General features: G+C 43.8%; 1 protein-coding gene across 1 annotated transcript in view; it reads right to left on the bottom strand.

The window, feature by feature from the left end:
* LOC149786313 (uncharacterized) overlaps positions 1–14,360 on the bottom strand; it is a 38,874-nt gene extending 24,514 nt beyond the window's left edge. Inside the window, exon 1 of the mRNA XM_089976706.1 lies at positions 14,227–14,360. The gene's annotated coding sequence lies outside the window, so the exon portion shown is untranslated. The remainder of the gene's footprint in view (positions 1–14,226) is intronic.
* Positions 14,361–15,011: the final 651 nt, after the last annotated feature.

The following is a 15,011-nucleotide window of genomic DNA, read 5'->3' on the forward strand; positions in this document are numbered from 1 at the left end:
GTTCTACAAATCCATCATTGTTGTCTTTCTTTTCATCAGTTTCCAATATTTCAAACTTGGTAGGTTCGTCAGCTTCCCATAGCACACAGGCATTGAGATGAGTGTTCTTGGCATCTATTCCGTACGTCAAGAGATTTTCCAGGTAGGCACGATAAGGGTAAGTATCCATGCTGCTACTGACCAGTTTGTTATTCAAGTACAAGTCCACTCCACTGAACAAGGAATGCATGAAATTGTTGACGGGAGCTACTGCTTCATCGTCTATAGCACCTCCAGTCTTATCTAGAATTTTGACTTTCAGGTACAAGTAACTGCTATTCAGATCGATGTAATCTTCGGGCTGTCCTTTGATTTCAAACTCGATGGGAGCGGAATCGGTCAGTGAGGAGACGGGGTGAAATTCCACCCACTGGGATTCTTGCATCGTCATCATCGTGGGGGGCATGGCAAACAGATCCAGTTCCGTCTTGGAACAAGCGCAAGATTCTCGGTGCATCATTTTTTTTTTGGTCTCTTTTCTCAATAATCGAAAACGTCTAAGTCTCGAACGGTTCTTCTTTTCTTGGCCTTTCTCGCTTGAAGTCTGGTGAAAGAGTGTTTTCGTCGTAGTCTCTTTCTGCCTTGTCCTTGCTGAATGCCTGACTCGGTAGCGTGCAGGGCATTTATAGGTGTTTCTCGTTGGCCTAAAATGTCTTTGCCCGTTTGCAGCAAGACATTTTTGTCTGCCCTCATGAAAGCTTCTTTAGGGTTTTGTTTGTCGATGATGACATTTTGGAGAAATTCTTTGCCTTGCGTCAGTGCCGCATCTTTCAAGGCGTGCAATCCGCGTGTCACCATCGGTTTCAAGACTGGGGCCACCGAACGAAAGGCCGATTTTAACATATCTCCTAAACCGTGTCCTCGCTGTCGAGCAACCCCTCGGTACACTGGATACATGACTTACGAATCGTGAGAAAACCGTTTTCGAAAATGGAGTTTCACCGTGACTTTTCCTTTGGTGAATGGAATATTTTGTCCCAAATCTCCTTTTAATAGTAATGTTGACCGTGTCCAAATACGACTTACTGACAGGCAAATAGTGAGGATGTACAAATTCGCGGTGGACGTGGTAAGTGTTTCCACCTTCCTCATCAGTGTTCGTGGCAGAATCCACTTTGAAAGGAATGACACGCAGTAACGGTACGGAGGTGTGTCCCACCACGTTATACTCCACCACATTGGAGTACACAAACATCAAATTCAGTCCTTGGTTCAGTTCTACCGGGGCACGAAATAACTTGCTAAAAGACTCGTTGTCGTAAACGATGGGTAATTCGTTTTTCTTGATCATGGTCTTTCTCATGTCCATGTCTCCGCCCAACATGTCAAACAATTCAGGACAAAATAAAATGGACAGGATTTTACTCCGTTCAAATTTCATCAAGAAGCGACGAGCTGTTTTGTGGTACTCCATGGTGACACTTTTGTTGACATGCTCCAAAGCTTTCAGAAACACGACATTAAACCTGGAGGTTATGGTGCTGACCAAATGTTGACCACTAAAATAATAGCCTGGGGGAATGAACAAGTGATAGGTGGTGTACTTTTGATTTTGTGTACGGGTTTTCTTGTCATATTTGACATTGCTATCCATCCACTGTTGCATTTGCTCGTCATGAACTTCCACATCAAAAAAATTTTGATTGGGAAGGACATTGAGGACTTGGGTCGGGTGAATCATTTCTACTAAAGCCACTTCCCAATGGGCTTCGTGATCTAACTGGATGGCCTGAGGTAATTTGGCCGTGTAACAGCACAACGTGTTCTTGGGAAACACCTCCATGGAACTGTCACTGGGTAAAGTTAAGTAAAATTGGTTTTGGTGACTCATAATTCCAGAGTTCTGTGGCTGTCCGAGGGGTTACTGGACGTCAGAGGCGTGTCTCCTTCTAAAATGGGGTTCTGGTTGTGATTGAAGTGGTGACTGGCACTGGCACTGGACACAAGGTTCCCGGGGTTCCCGTTCGGGGTGAATTTCAGGGAGGGATTAGGAAGCAGGTAACCGATGCAACTGCTCAATAAAATGGTCCACAATTGTTTGTCTCCTTGTTGCAAACTCAAATTGGCGATGGCTGCCCCGATGACACAATACACCACGAAGATTTGGCAGAAAAAGACGATTTGCGTTTTAGGCACACGTTCTCCACACCACACCCACAAGGGTTGTTTTTGTAAATCTTGCACAGAAGAACTAGGTGAAGGAGGAGTGGTCGACGTAGCTGCGTCTGCTGTGTGAAAGGGCATGATGGTCACTTCTTTTTATAGTCGATGACTTGCGAAGCGTCGATCCAAGAATCGAAACTGGGGGGATATCCTTTCCAACGTATTTTGACTTCTTTGACACGTCGTTTGCCCACTTTACGGGTTCTGCGTTCGAGAATGCTTTCGATGTCGTACACGTCGTCTTCTTTTTTGGTAACACGTTGTAACTCGGGCAAATAAAACGTTCCTTTGAGCACTTCTCCGTTCATGTCTTCCAATTTATAGACGACAGGATGACGGCCATGCACTCGTCCAGTGACGCGAAACAATTCGGTCGTCCAGTTAGGTAAGTAACCTTTGTCGAAAGTGCGTTTGGTTTTGCCAATGCGCACCCAATCTCCTACGGCCAACATTCCACTTTTCTCGGGGACAGCCCTCGTCGGGGACGTACCAAACAGGCGCTCAAACACCAACACTTCGTTCTCGGGAGTCACTTCTTGCGGGGCACGTCCGATGCTTCGATGGTAAGATTGGTTGTACGCTTGCACCAGGTGCGGTAAGATGTCGATGTACTTCAGAGTGTGGTGATGCGTAAAATATTTCCACATGCGTTCTTTCAAAGTGCGTTGAAAACGTTCCACGATGCTGGCTTTCGTTTCGGGATTCTCGGTGGTAAAAAAATGAATGTCACGTTTCTTTAATTCTTTTTGGAAAGCTTGGTTCAGAAATTCGGTGCCTTTGTCCGTTTGCCATCGAAGAGGGTGACGACCGCTTTGTTTCAACACCCGTTGCAGGGCTCGCACTAACTCGCTGCTCGATTTGGAAGTCAAGGGCACGACCCAGGCAAATTTGGAAAAGACGTCGATGACACAAAACAAATATTTGTAGCCACGATTGTAGCTGGCCAAATGAGAGACATCGGCTAAATCGGCTTGCCATTGATGATCGATGCCTTCCACTCGGGTGCGACTTCTGGCAAACTTGCGTCGAATGGGTTTGTGTAAAGTGTAGGTAGCTTGTTCTTGTAACCATCGTTGCACTTGAGGTAAACGGAGACTTTTCAGTCGCGTTTTGGCAGCACGATACAATTTTTGAACTCCTGCGTAACCTGCAGGATGGGAGGGATCGTAGTAAATGCTGGCTAAGACTTTTTCCATTTTTTGTGTTGATTGGTGTGTTAATAAGACACCCACACTTGGAGGATGCTACTCTTTTTCTCTTGGGGTATTTTCTTGGATTGCAATGCTTTGCGTGTGCGGCCAGCAATAGGTGTCGAAGAGGAGAAGGATGTCTGAGCGGGGGATATCGGTTCTTGTTTCACTTCTGTCTTCACTTCTGTCTTCACTTTCTTTTTCTCTTGTGATGAAGAAGGGGTGACCATCATCTTTTTAATCCATCCAATTCTGGAGGTAGGTGGTGTTGTTAACTTGCGTACTTTTTCTGGTGGAGTTTGAAACCCTTCCTCTTCTTCTCCTTTTTCTGTCTTGGTCACGGGTACTGGTGGTACTGGTACTGGTACTGGTACTGGTACTGGTGATGGTGCTGGACTTTTCATCAAGGTCTTAAAATCTTTCAGAGTGGGTAGAGCTGTTTTGGCTAAAGCTTTCTGGTGAAAGAGTTGCAGTCGTTGCAAGAGTTGACCGTACTTTTGCGATTTTTCTGTTTCGGACAAATCTTGGCGATCCATTAAGGACTGCAATTCGTGTTGTAACTGGGACATCTCGCTCAAATGGGGATTGGGAGGTAAATGAGGGGTGTGTTGTTCTTGCCACCGATGGTATTCCATCCATCGTTTGTAAGGCACTAAAGCTAGTTTTCGTCCTTCCATGGGGTTGTCAGGGGTCGATTCTGAGATCTTGGAACTTCCGAGGCCTTTTTATCTTGCTCCCACCAGTCCTCCCAACATGGTTCCCAAGACTCCTTTCAGTATGGGGCCTAACAAGAGAGGTAAAATACCTCCACGTTGCACTAACATCTTTTTTTGACGAATGGGAATTTTCTTTTGAACCATTTGGCGAAGAACGTGACGATGTTTGCCTAAGCATTGTTTCTGGTGTTTGGACAAAGGGATCGTGCCTTTCAAAACGTTCAAACAACATTCGCACACGGTATCGATGACCTCTTTGGAGGCTGTTTGAATGAGTTTTTTTCGTAGGGGTGGAGAAGCTTTGGACAGGACAGATAACATGTCCCCATGTTTGGCTAAACGTGGTGGCAGTCCTTTCCTTTTCTTTCCTTGGGGTTTTCTGGAGGGTGACATCTTTGAGTCTTCAGGAGCACCAAAAAAACACTGATACCCGACTTGGTCACAGGCCTTTTTTATACTGGAACGCGTCGCCACTGATTGTCGTTACGTCGTATCAGTTTGAGGACAGGCATGACACGTCGTGCAGGGGTACGTAACGGACTAAATCGAGCCAGTTCTTGCTTGGACAAATCCAGTAAACTTTGTAACATGCCCGATCTTTCTTGAACTTTGATTTTGGGAGAAGGTACTTTGTGAGCAGCAGCCACTGCCACTAAATTGGAAGGTCCTGCCACTGGGGAAGTTCTTTTGGGGGTCATCAACGGAGAAGTTCTTGGTGTGATCAACGTCTCCAAGTACTCTTCAGTTATGGGTGTCATTAACGGAGAAGTGGACAAACGTGAAGCTGCCGGAGACGCAGTCACCGCCGTGGCAGGTCGTGGTTTGCGAGTGTAAGGTTGCGTCCTGGCCGAAGTGCCTCTCTTGCGACTAGTTTTCTGTGGACTTTTCTTTTTCTGGGGGTTTCTTTTCTTTTTCCGGGGTGGTGGTGGTGTCTGGTCAGAGGAGGGTCCTGCCACTGGAGAAGTTCTCCTTGGCGACCTGGTCTTTTTCTTCTTGGGGCTTCGTTGGACTTTTGTCTTGGGGATAACTTTGGGGGCATTAGGATCCCATCTTAAGAGTGAGCGAATGATGACCCCTCCTAGAGTACCGCTCCCTCCAGGTTTCAAAATGATTTGTTTTTTGGTTTGAGTGTCGATGCGGGGATCGGCCAGTTGGACCAAAGCGACTTTGTTTCGATCGAAAAAGCGTTTGGTTTGATGAGGAATCTGAATGATTCCTTGGAGTAATTGACGTGCCGTCACCGTGAACCATCGTAAGACTTCTTTGAGACTAGCTTCTAAGACACGAGCTCGTGTTTGTGGATCTTTTTCTCGACTGATGCCATACAAGGCACGAATCAATTTGACGGGAAGATGCGACTGAAGGGACGTCATGTTCGCACTGAGAGTGAGACAGACGAAAAAGGGTCTGAGGTTTTTATAGATTTTTTTATGGGGAGTGAAATGAAGTCGAGGACGGAGACGTGTACAGGACAGGCCCTCCGTCTTGGCACCAGTGGTGAAACAAGTGGGTACGAAATCGCAAATCCTCGGGAGTCGTAGGTTTCAAATCGACAAGTAAATAGGCGTGTGGCGTTTGAGTGGCATCGTCGTACGCCTGAGCCAGCCAAGGCGTTCCTAACTGTTTGGCTAAGACTTGCACTTGCGATTTATCTCGAGGGCTTTTAAACAAGACCACGTAATGCGCATTGAGACTGATGGTGCGATGGGCTTTACTTTGTTGAAACAAATTTTGGGTGATGTAAACGACACTGGCATTACGGTGATGCCCTTTGCGCGTGAACCACAGTTTAATTTCTTCTTCGTCTTCTCCTAACATGTCGTCAAAAATGACCAAATGGGTTAGACGGGAGTCAGAGACGATGCCATCGTCTTCTTTAGGAATGCCTTCCACAAACACGATGGAATCGCCTTGACTTTCTCGCAAGAGGCTATACGCCGATTGCCACTCTTTGTAACACCACACGATTCGTTGAGGGGGTCGATCGATCAAATGATGTTTATGTTCGATCAAACGTTTGACGAATTCGGTTTTGCCTGAACCGCTAGGTCCAGCAATGAGCATGTTAAAGGGATGGCGAAGATACAAAGCCTCCCAACTGGCACGATCTAAGTGTTCGTCGATGACTTTGACAGTAGAGGAAGAGGGAGCAGAGACAGCAGAGGTAGCCATAGTGTGAGAAATGTCACTTGTGACACGAAAAACAAACAAGACAAGAGTTTATATACTTTTTCAGAACACGTTTATTGAATGTTTCAAACATGAATACGAAAGACAAAAATGCATAAAAGCCAAAGGCTTAAGTACAAGAATAAAAGTCACATGATAACCATGAACGTGGAATAAACACAAGTGTCTGTACAACATGTTTTGGGTAAAGTTCTAACCAGTTCTATAGTAGGGGTAAGGTCACACAAGTGTCCTCCCGAAAGGGTCTTTCAGGCCTGTCCACGACAGTCCTGTCCTGGGTGACGGGTTCTTCTGGCACTGTCACTAACACAGGTTGAAAAGTAACTTTTTTCCTTGAATAACTCTCGTGCATACTGGGCCACCTCTTGTGTCCAAGCCTCAAAACCCTGGTCTCGGTGATGTCCAACATTTGACTCCTAACCAATCTGGTTTCTTCTTCGTCAACGACATCGTAAGTTACTTCAATGAACAATGAACTATCGATCTTGCCTAGGGTTCCTTTTCATATACAGACCAATACCAACGTGACCGTACGGTAAGGTGAAGTGATTGGGAAGTCGCACTCGCTTCTGGTATACAATTTGATAGACTTTTTCCAAGGGTCGACTGACGATGTGGTGAGTGGGTAAACGTACAATCTTGTTCGGTTGATAGGTGGTCACTTTAAAGTTTCCATCCTCTCCCGATTGCAAGGCTTCTTTCAATACCCCAAAGTTGACCACTCGACTGGTACGATGATTCAGAGTCAGTCCTTTCACTTTGCACGTCGTGTGCACTTCTCCTTGTTTGTCCCGGTATTCGTAGCCGTAATTTTTGGGACCACCACTGACGAAACTTAGAATCTTGTCGTCGGGATGCTCGTCTGTCCAGGCTCCTAAACGGTCTCCTTCGATGTCAGGGTGCTGTTGAATCGGGTGATGGATGTAAATGCAACTGTCCGTGTCAAAGTACAGGACGCGTTCTTCTAACAGTTCTAAAGCTTCGTACAATTTTAAGCGAGCATGAGCTGTCACGTAAGCCGCAATGATGACGTTTCCAAAAGGGTCGTCTTGTACAAAGTCCAGATCTTCTTCGTAATTGACCAAGATCAAATCCTCTCGAACGACGTCCACGTGTTTCATGTATTTGGTTTTGTCGTGAATCATCTGGAAGTAGCGGGAAGGTTCTGTCAAATATTCCGTCTTGGGTAAACACGGTCGTTGTGCCATTTTACCCCACAAGCAATTTAACATCACTTTGGCAAACGATCGCCTACCTTCGTTTTTTCGATGTGGTCTAAGGAGATGCCTTCTTGTGCGTAGTATTTCTCTTTGAATTGTATTTGGTCTTCGGGAGTGTGACACCAGGAAGGATAGCCGCTGGCTTCTTGTTTCAGTTTCAAAAAGGCATCCATGTAGTCAGCGAAAATGCCTTTCTGAGTAGGGTCACCCTTGTGGTACTGTTGTGTCTTGGGAAAGTGGCAAATTTCGTACACTTCTAACAGTTGGTATCCCATGTCCAGAGCTTTGAACAATTCCACGCTGACCCAGGTTCCCGTCAAGGCACGTTCTTCCTGGCTGTGATGGCAAGGTTGGTCCTGGTTGCACGTTTCGGCACAAGTACGGCACAAGGGAAACATCAGTTTGCCTTGACAATGGTGAGGTAAGACGGGATGGTATAGGTTCGTGGGAGGCAAAACTTTACACTTGATCAAGCCTTCGTATTGTCGAATGTTTTTCAGGTCGATGTGTTCCGTGAACAATTGCGGGTGCCCTACAGGAAAGCGACAATATTTGCACACGTAGGGATACAGCGAACACACGTCCAAGTATTTGATTTCTTCTCCTTTCTCTTCGTCGGCTTGGTACAGCAAACAGGTGGCATTGGTCCTTCCTCCGTACAAACTATCCCTCGGGTTCAACGGGTCCATGAACTGGTAACTTTCCACGAGGCGTTTAAACTCGGGATCGGTTTTCAAACGGTGATCGTACTCGTGTTCCCACATTTCCACCACTTGGTATCCTTGCTGTTCTAACTTTAGGCGTCGCTGACAAGTGTCCTGGTACAAGTCTTCATGGTTCGTTGCAAAAACTGATTTTTAGTGCCACGGTCAGGGTAACAGACGGGACATCCGTGAAATAAGCAACCGTTAAACTCGTACACGATCTTGGGGTTTTCTAAGTCCCAGCCATCTACCGAATACGTTCCGATGGTCTTTTCGCCTCCTCCGTTGCGGGCATGCTGAATCCATTTGTCTTCCTTGTCTCACAAGTAATGTAACCAACGTAGGGCTTTGACCGAGTATTGACGCTTGACATAGTGGGTCGTTTGAGGACTGATGACAGCCACGGTGTTTTCAGGCATGAATCGTTGGCGGTACACTAAGGAACACGCTTTGGCAATGGTGCAAGCTTCTTTCAAAGGATCCACCCCTCCGTGTTCCATGAACAGTTCTCGAAATTTTCCACAGCAACACCGTAAAATGTCCACGTCGGAACGACAATACTTTAACATTTCTTCCTGAAAGTCGAAAGGGTCCGAGGCGTGAGCCTGGTACCAAGCGTAGAAAGCTTCTCGTTGTTCGGTACGCATGTTGTCGGGGTCGTAATAGTGAGCCTCAGGCAAATGGGGTAGAACAGCATGTTGATTGGCTTCCGTATTGAAAAAGTGTGGAAAGTACCCTTTAGCCATTTCTGTCATTCCAAACGTTTTAGGCATTCGGCTCAAAGGCATGGCCAAGTAACTCATCGAATCTTTAAACTGTACTTGTCCCACTTGCATGAAAATGATTTTGGCTCCGTTCAAAATCACTTTAGGACGTTCGGTGCCATGTTCCGTATAGTACCTCAAAAGAAACTGTCCATCGTATCCGGAGAAATTGTGAGCCATCACCGTGGCATGACGATGACAATCTCCGTAACGTTCGATGTCCTCTTGGCTCCACGTCTTGTCGATGGGGTCTAAGACCCATTGGGCAAAATCGGCTAACGTGTTTGGTCCCCGAAAGATTTTTTCACGCCCTCCAGGAATCTTGCTGCAGTTTGGGCAATGACTGAAGATAGGTTCTTGAATGCACTTCTCGCACGCTCGATGAGCCACGCAGAAATTAGGGATGTGAATGCCAGTCTCTTGCATGCATTCGAAATCGAAAAAGATGAAATTGCCTTTCTTCTTGTGACCGTCCTCTTTCTCTGGTGGGGGTTGGTATTTTTGCACGTAGCATTCGTGTTCCAAGTCCACGATGTGGTGACAAATGTGACATTTTTTCTTTCCTCGACATACGTGTGCCTTGGCATTGTTGGTAAGTATGCCTTGTCCACAGGTAGGGCACAATCTCAAGAGTTGACAAGCACATTTCTGCTGTGAACTTTGCGTCTTCAGATGTTGCTGGTAACAGGCAGGGCTGACAAACGTACGCAGACAAGTTGAACAAGGCACTGGTTCTTCGCTCAGACAGGGTAGAGAGGCCAAACATCCTGGGCATTTCAATCCACAATGCTTGTGTTGCTCTCGATTGTTATAACCATAATCACATTTCTCACAATAATAACCGTATCCCAGGAATCCAGTGATACTGGTAATGGTATCGAAATGGTCATCGTGATGATAGACATGAATGTATTTTCCGTCCTTAAAGTCTTGGCCTCGAAACAACAGAGACCCGCGCATTTCTTGAGGGTGCACTTTCAAGGTGTAGCGTGGAGCTAGGGCATCTTGCAATTTTTGCATCTCAGGAATGCCACAGGGTGTGTCTTTGGACAGGCCAGCTTGTTGCAACAGGAGTTCTGCTTCGTTTCGTTGTTTGGTTCGGTTCGATTTTCGAATGTTCTCCCAGGTTCTTTTCCATTCTACCGTGTCGTTCTTGTTGGCATAGGTTCGTCCCACCACGATGGCACGGGCTAAGCACATCTGGTCTTGAGGGTTGTTAATTCGGACAAGACTACGCTTAATGTTGCGAAGGTCGTCCACCAATAACATCTTTTTGCGTCCTGTCCCTTGAGGAAGAGAGACGTGAGCCATTTTCAGTGTGGCTTTACCATCGGTGATGTCAAACTGGTCATTAGATTGTTGTACGTGTTGAATCTTGTCCATGACTTTGGAAGGGGTTAGTTCTGCAGGTCTACTAAACTCGATCCAAACAGGGGATTTCAAACCGTCGTGATCTATGGATAGTGTCAAGCGATCGTCTTCTTTGGGTTGACATTGTCGCTTGAGTGAGGTGAGCAAAGAATCCCACATCTCGGTGATAAACCCTTCTGCTTTCTCCAAGGGTACGTCGGCCTTGAAATCTTTAAACTTCACCGTGTAGGTGTAAGCCGTGGTTCTAAATTTTCTAGAGGAGCGCTTTTCCGTCTCTCGAATGGAATAGTACTTTTCAGGGTTGACTAAGGGTGGTGAACTTGGTTTAGAGGGTTCGGATTCTGGTTCACTCATGTCCTCTTCAAAATCACTGGCATGAATTTGTGCCAAGATTTCAGCCCTGGTACGAGGCGATAGATCACGTTTCTGCCTCTTACTTTCTTCTTCTTCTTTCTTCTCGAATGAATGGGATCGTTTCATCTTGAGTGCAGAACGTCAAATGACTCAAGTTTAAACACCACAGACTAATTTATAGTCTTGGCAAACCAGCGTATATAAAAAGGGTGTGTGTCTTGTCCTTTCACTATTCATTTCACTCTCAAGCTGAGCACAACGATGGAAGAGACTACCCAGATGGAACGTTTCGTCAGAGCTTTGCGAGGGGTCATTAGAAAATTCTCTTCAGACCAGCCGACGGACTACTCTCCTTCCTTTCGAGATAAAAGTCAAGATACTTGCTATATCTGTCAGAAGAAAGGGCATTGGTCTTCAGAGTGTCCAGATCGTCAAAAAAGAACAAAAACAGGGACTAAAAGAGACAAAAGTCAAGATACCTGTTATTATTGTAAAGAAAAAGGACATTGGTCTCCAGATTGCCCAAAAAAGAAACAAGAGGAGTCAGAAGAAAAGAAGGATTCTTCAAAAGAAGAGAGGGATTCTTCGGAAGAAGAGAGGGATTCTTCAGAGGAAGAAGAGGAAGAAAGAAGACAATTCTATTTAAAAGAAGCAAAGAAACAGGAGAAGAAAAGAAGAAGGGAAGAAAATGAGGTAAAAACGGTGAAGAAATTCAAAAAACAGAGAGACTAAACAAGGAGAAAGAAGAAGTCAATGAACTTTTAATTAAAGTGTTGTGTTGTGAATTGTGAATTGGATTGTAAAAAAATGGATAAAAGAATACATGAATGATATAAGGTAAGTGTCTTTGAGTTTTGATTTTAAAATAAGAAGCTACACTCACGCACTCATACACAGACACGTACTATAAGGGTAAAATGGGTGGGGTTTATTTTTGAGTTATTGGCAAATTGAAATTGTATTTCTTTTCGAGAAATGTGGGTGGCCCTGAAAAGGGCCTTTTTTCTTCATGGTGAAGGGGTGAGTTTAACCAATCAACTTTAACTGCCTTAAGCCTTTGCCACGGCCAAGGCCTACTTCTGATGATTGGGTTGAAATCACTAAGGGTGGTACGACAGGCTTAGTCACAGGGTTGGCGTGTTTAGCTCGGGAAGGTCGTATTCTCTTCGGTCGTGATAAAGAAGTCTGATACATTTGTTTCAGACTTCTTAACTCCGCTAAAATGTCCAACAGTACCGTAGCCGTTTGATTTTCACCCTCTTGTTTCTTTGCTGCTACTTCTTCTTGCTGTTGTTGCTGTTGTTTTTTTCTTACCTCTTCTTGTTGCTGTTGCTGTTGCTGTAGGAGAAAAGCTTGTTCCGCTTCCTTTTGTCGTTGCATAAATTTCTCCAATTCTTCTTTCTGTCTCTGTCTAAAATTCTCCACTTGCGGTAATGAAGAAGGTAACGAAGGTTCTGGAACAAATTCTTGCGAGGTAAGAAAATCCACAAAATCCCAGTGTACCTCTTCTGAAAGTAAGTCCGGGTTCCCTTGGGCAGTCTCCCCTGCTGGTGCACCCCAATGGATCGTTTTCTGAGTTTCCGTCATGTTGAATCACTGTCGCATAGATTGACTGCACACAAGCGCTAACGAATCTATATAGACCACGTGACGTCACAGACTGCTCTCTTCGGATTGGATGCGAGCTGACTGAATTTTGTAACGCGTGTTCGGATTGGTGAATGAATTCAATCCGTTTCAATCCTTCCTGTACCTATAAATAAGCACAGTTCACTGCATTGATTCACCTATTCTCGTCGCTTCAAGATGTGGACCACAGTTGAGTCATCCACCCTTGTGTCTTCCATGATGTTTAGGACGGACATGCTCATGTATGTCAGGTCAAAGTGGACTGTTGTTGATAGGACAGATACTAGTCAATGGATGAGGAGAGTTTACATAGAAAGACAAGGATGTCTCAAGAGGGTACTTGTGTATGGACCGGTAGTTAGAAGGAGTTTAAGAAGAAGAAGAAGAAGATGTGACAGATGCCATCTATGTTAATATTAATATTAACATAAACCCAAAGGCCCTTTTCAGGGCCAGCCATATTTCTCGAAAAGAGATAGCCTTTCCATTGCCTACCCCTTTTCTAAATTTAAATTTAAATTTAAATTTTAAAAAAAACTTTTTAAAAAAAAAAAAAAAATCCCATATTCAATTCCCCTTGTCCCTAGACAAACCCAAACTCTATTCCCATGTTAATTTCCCTTGTCCCTAGACAGACCCAAACTCTATGTTAAATTCCCATTGTCCCTAAAGTGACCCACGATTTTTCTCCATGTTAAATTTCCATTGTCCCTAAAGTGTCCCAGGGGTCTTTTTAATGCTAAGTCCCATTCTCCCTATAGTATCCCACTTAACTACTGATATTACGATTATCAATGATCATGAATTATTATTGAAGGGTAGCGTAACATGGTTAGAGTCGGTGAGTTTGTCATATATACATGCAAATGTCCTCGTGTTTTTCTACAGCAAAATCTACGGTGTGTATCACAGTGCCAAGATTAGGCGTCAGCCATATCATTTGATAAAGATGACAGGGATATACGCTCAAGAGCGAGTTACCGACATTGTTGTGAAAAGCATTTCAGTTCAGCATATTAGGAAGCTGTGTGTTTCAACAATTTAGTATATAAAAAAGCTACGATTCAAATAATGATCTGTAGATATTTAGGTTGGTTACAGAATGAAAAACCAAGAATGACAGTAAAAATGAGTAAAAATGCCACATAAAATTGAATACAGCCCAACAAGGCAGGCACAGAATGATAGACGTACAGCCTGTTTTGAAAGACATATTAACAGAGATTATTAAAATATTCTAAATTGTTCAGCTTGGAGATCATTATAAAGTTTTTCACTGACATTATTCTCGTTATTTAATATTGCCAAAAGACGTACGACTGTGTCATTGTGTTTCTCATAAAATGTCAATGGCCAGTGCAGGCCTCCATACCTTTCACTAAGTTATCTTCTCCAGACTATCAGGAATGACCAAAATGTATTTTATTGGCAAACAGTAAGGGCAGAAAACAGTTTATGTTCAATTTCTCAAAGTTTTGAACAAAATCTACTTTTCCTTGCCACTCAGTGGATTATTAATCAATGTCAGTGACAGTTCTGTTTGATTGCATACAAACACGATTCTGATGTACAACTTCAAGGTCGGTTGACAAGAAAGTATGTTTTATTACATGTACGTTATTCTTTCACAAGCTAACTGCTAAGAGTTACAGCATACTTATGAAAATAAATAGGACATCAATATTACCAACATTAGAAACCATTTGTATATTATCAGGGAACCATCCCCCACCCACCCGTACTAAATTGAGGATTAACAATGATCAAGGAAAAACCAGTGACCTATTCACAGTTGCAAACAGAAGACATCCCACTCTCCATTTCACGCATCGTCCTTATACGATTATATAAATTACTAAATATTAAAGATTTCTGATAGTACTTACCGCGATTTCTTTTTCAAACCAATCCAACGACAGGTTGAATTACGAGGTTATTAGCACGAATTCTAATTCGGCACAGGTTAAGTCGCAAATACACATTCCGTTACGTCATGCACTTCCCAGCTAGAGAGTACAAACTAAACAAGAATCGATCGAGTTGTGTGGTAATGGTTGTTCCTTTCTTTCGCCTTATTCTCTGTATGGGGAGCCACAGGGGCCACCAGCTTGTTAAACAAGAAAGTTGCAGTTGGAGTTTCAATGTTATTGACGAGTATTCCAATGTGACATGTTGAATCAACTTGTTGGTGTTCAAAGTTGCATATCATATTTCAGGCTTTGCAATTTCATCTGTTGAATTTTATGTGTTGCGGTTGAAGATTTTATGTTGAATTACACAGTGATGGTTGAAATTTCAGTATTGTATGTCGAGAATTCCAGTTACACATATTGAAAGTTCCATTTGATATGTCGCGTGTTTAAACTGTATTTGTTGAATTACACAAAGGTTATTGAAAATTTCATTTTGTATTTCGATAATTAGAATTTCACACGTTTAATCTAACTGTGCTGAAAGTTGGCGAGTTTAGGATTTTCTCTGCTGAATAACACAGCTGAGGTTGAAAGTTATATTTCCTATATCAAGAGATTCCCATAAGTATGAAAGACATTGTTTTATGTGTACTCCTTTTTTATTCTTGCATCTAGTTTTCAATTTGTGTGATAATGATTCCATTATATGTAGTTTTAATGATGTCATGAGATAAATATATGGTCCGTGATCGGGTGAA

The sequence above is a fragment of the Sinohyriopsis cumingii genome, chromosome 12 (genome assembly GCF_028554795.1).
Source record: "Sinohyriopsis cumingii isolate HCF-2022 chromosome 12, ASM2855479v2, whole genome shotgun sequence".
In the NCBI taxonomy this organism is placed as follows: Eukaryota; Metazoa; Mollusca; class Bivalvia; order Unionida; family Unionidae; genus Sinohyriopsis; species Sinohyriopsis cumingii.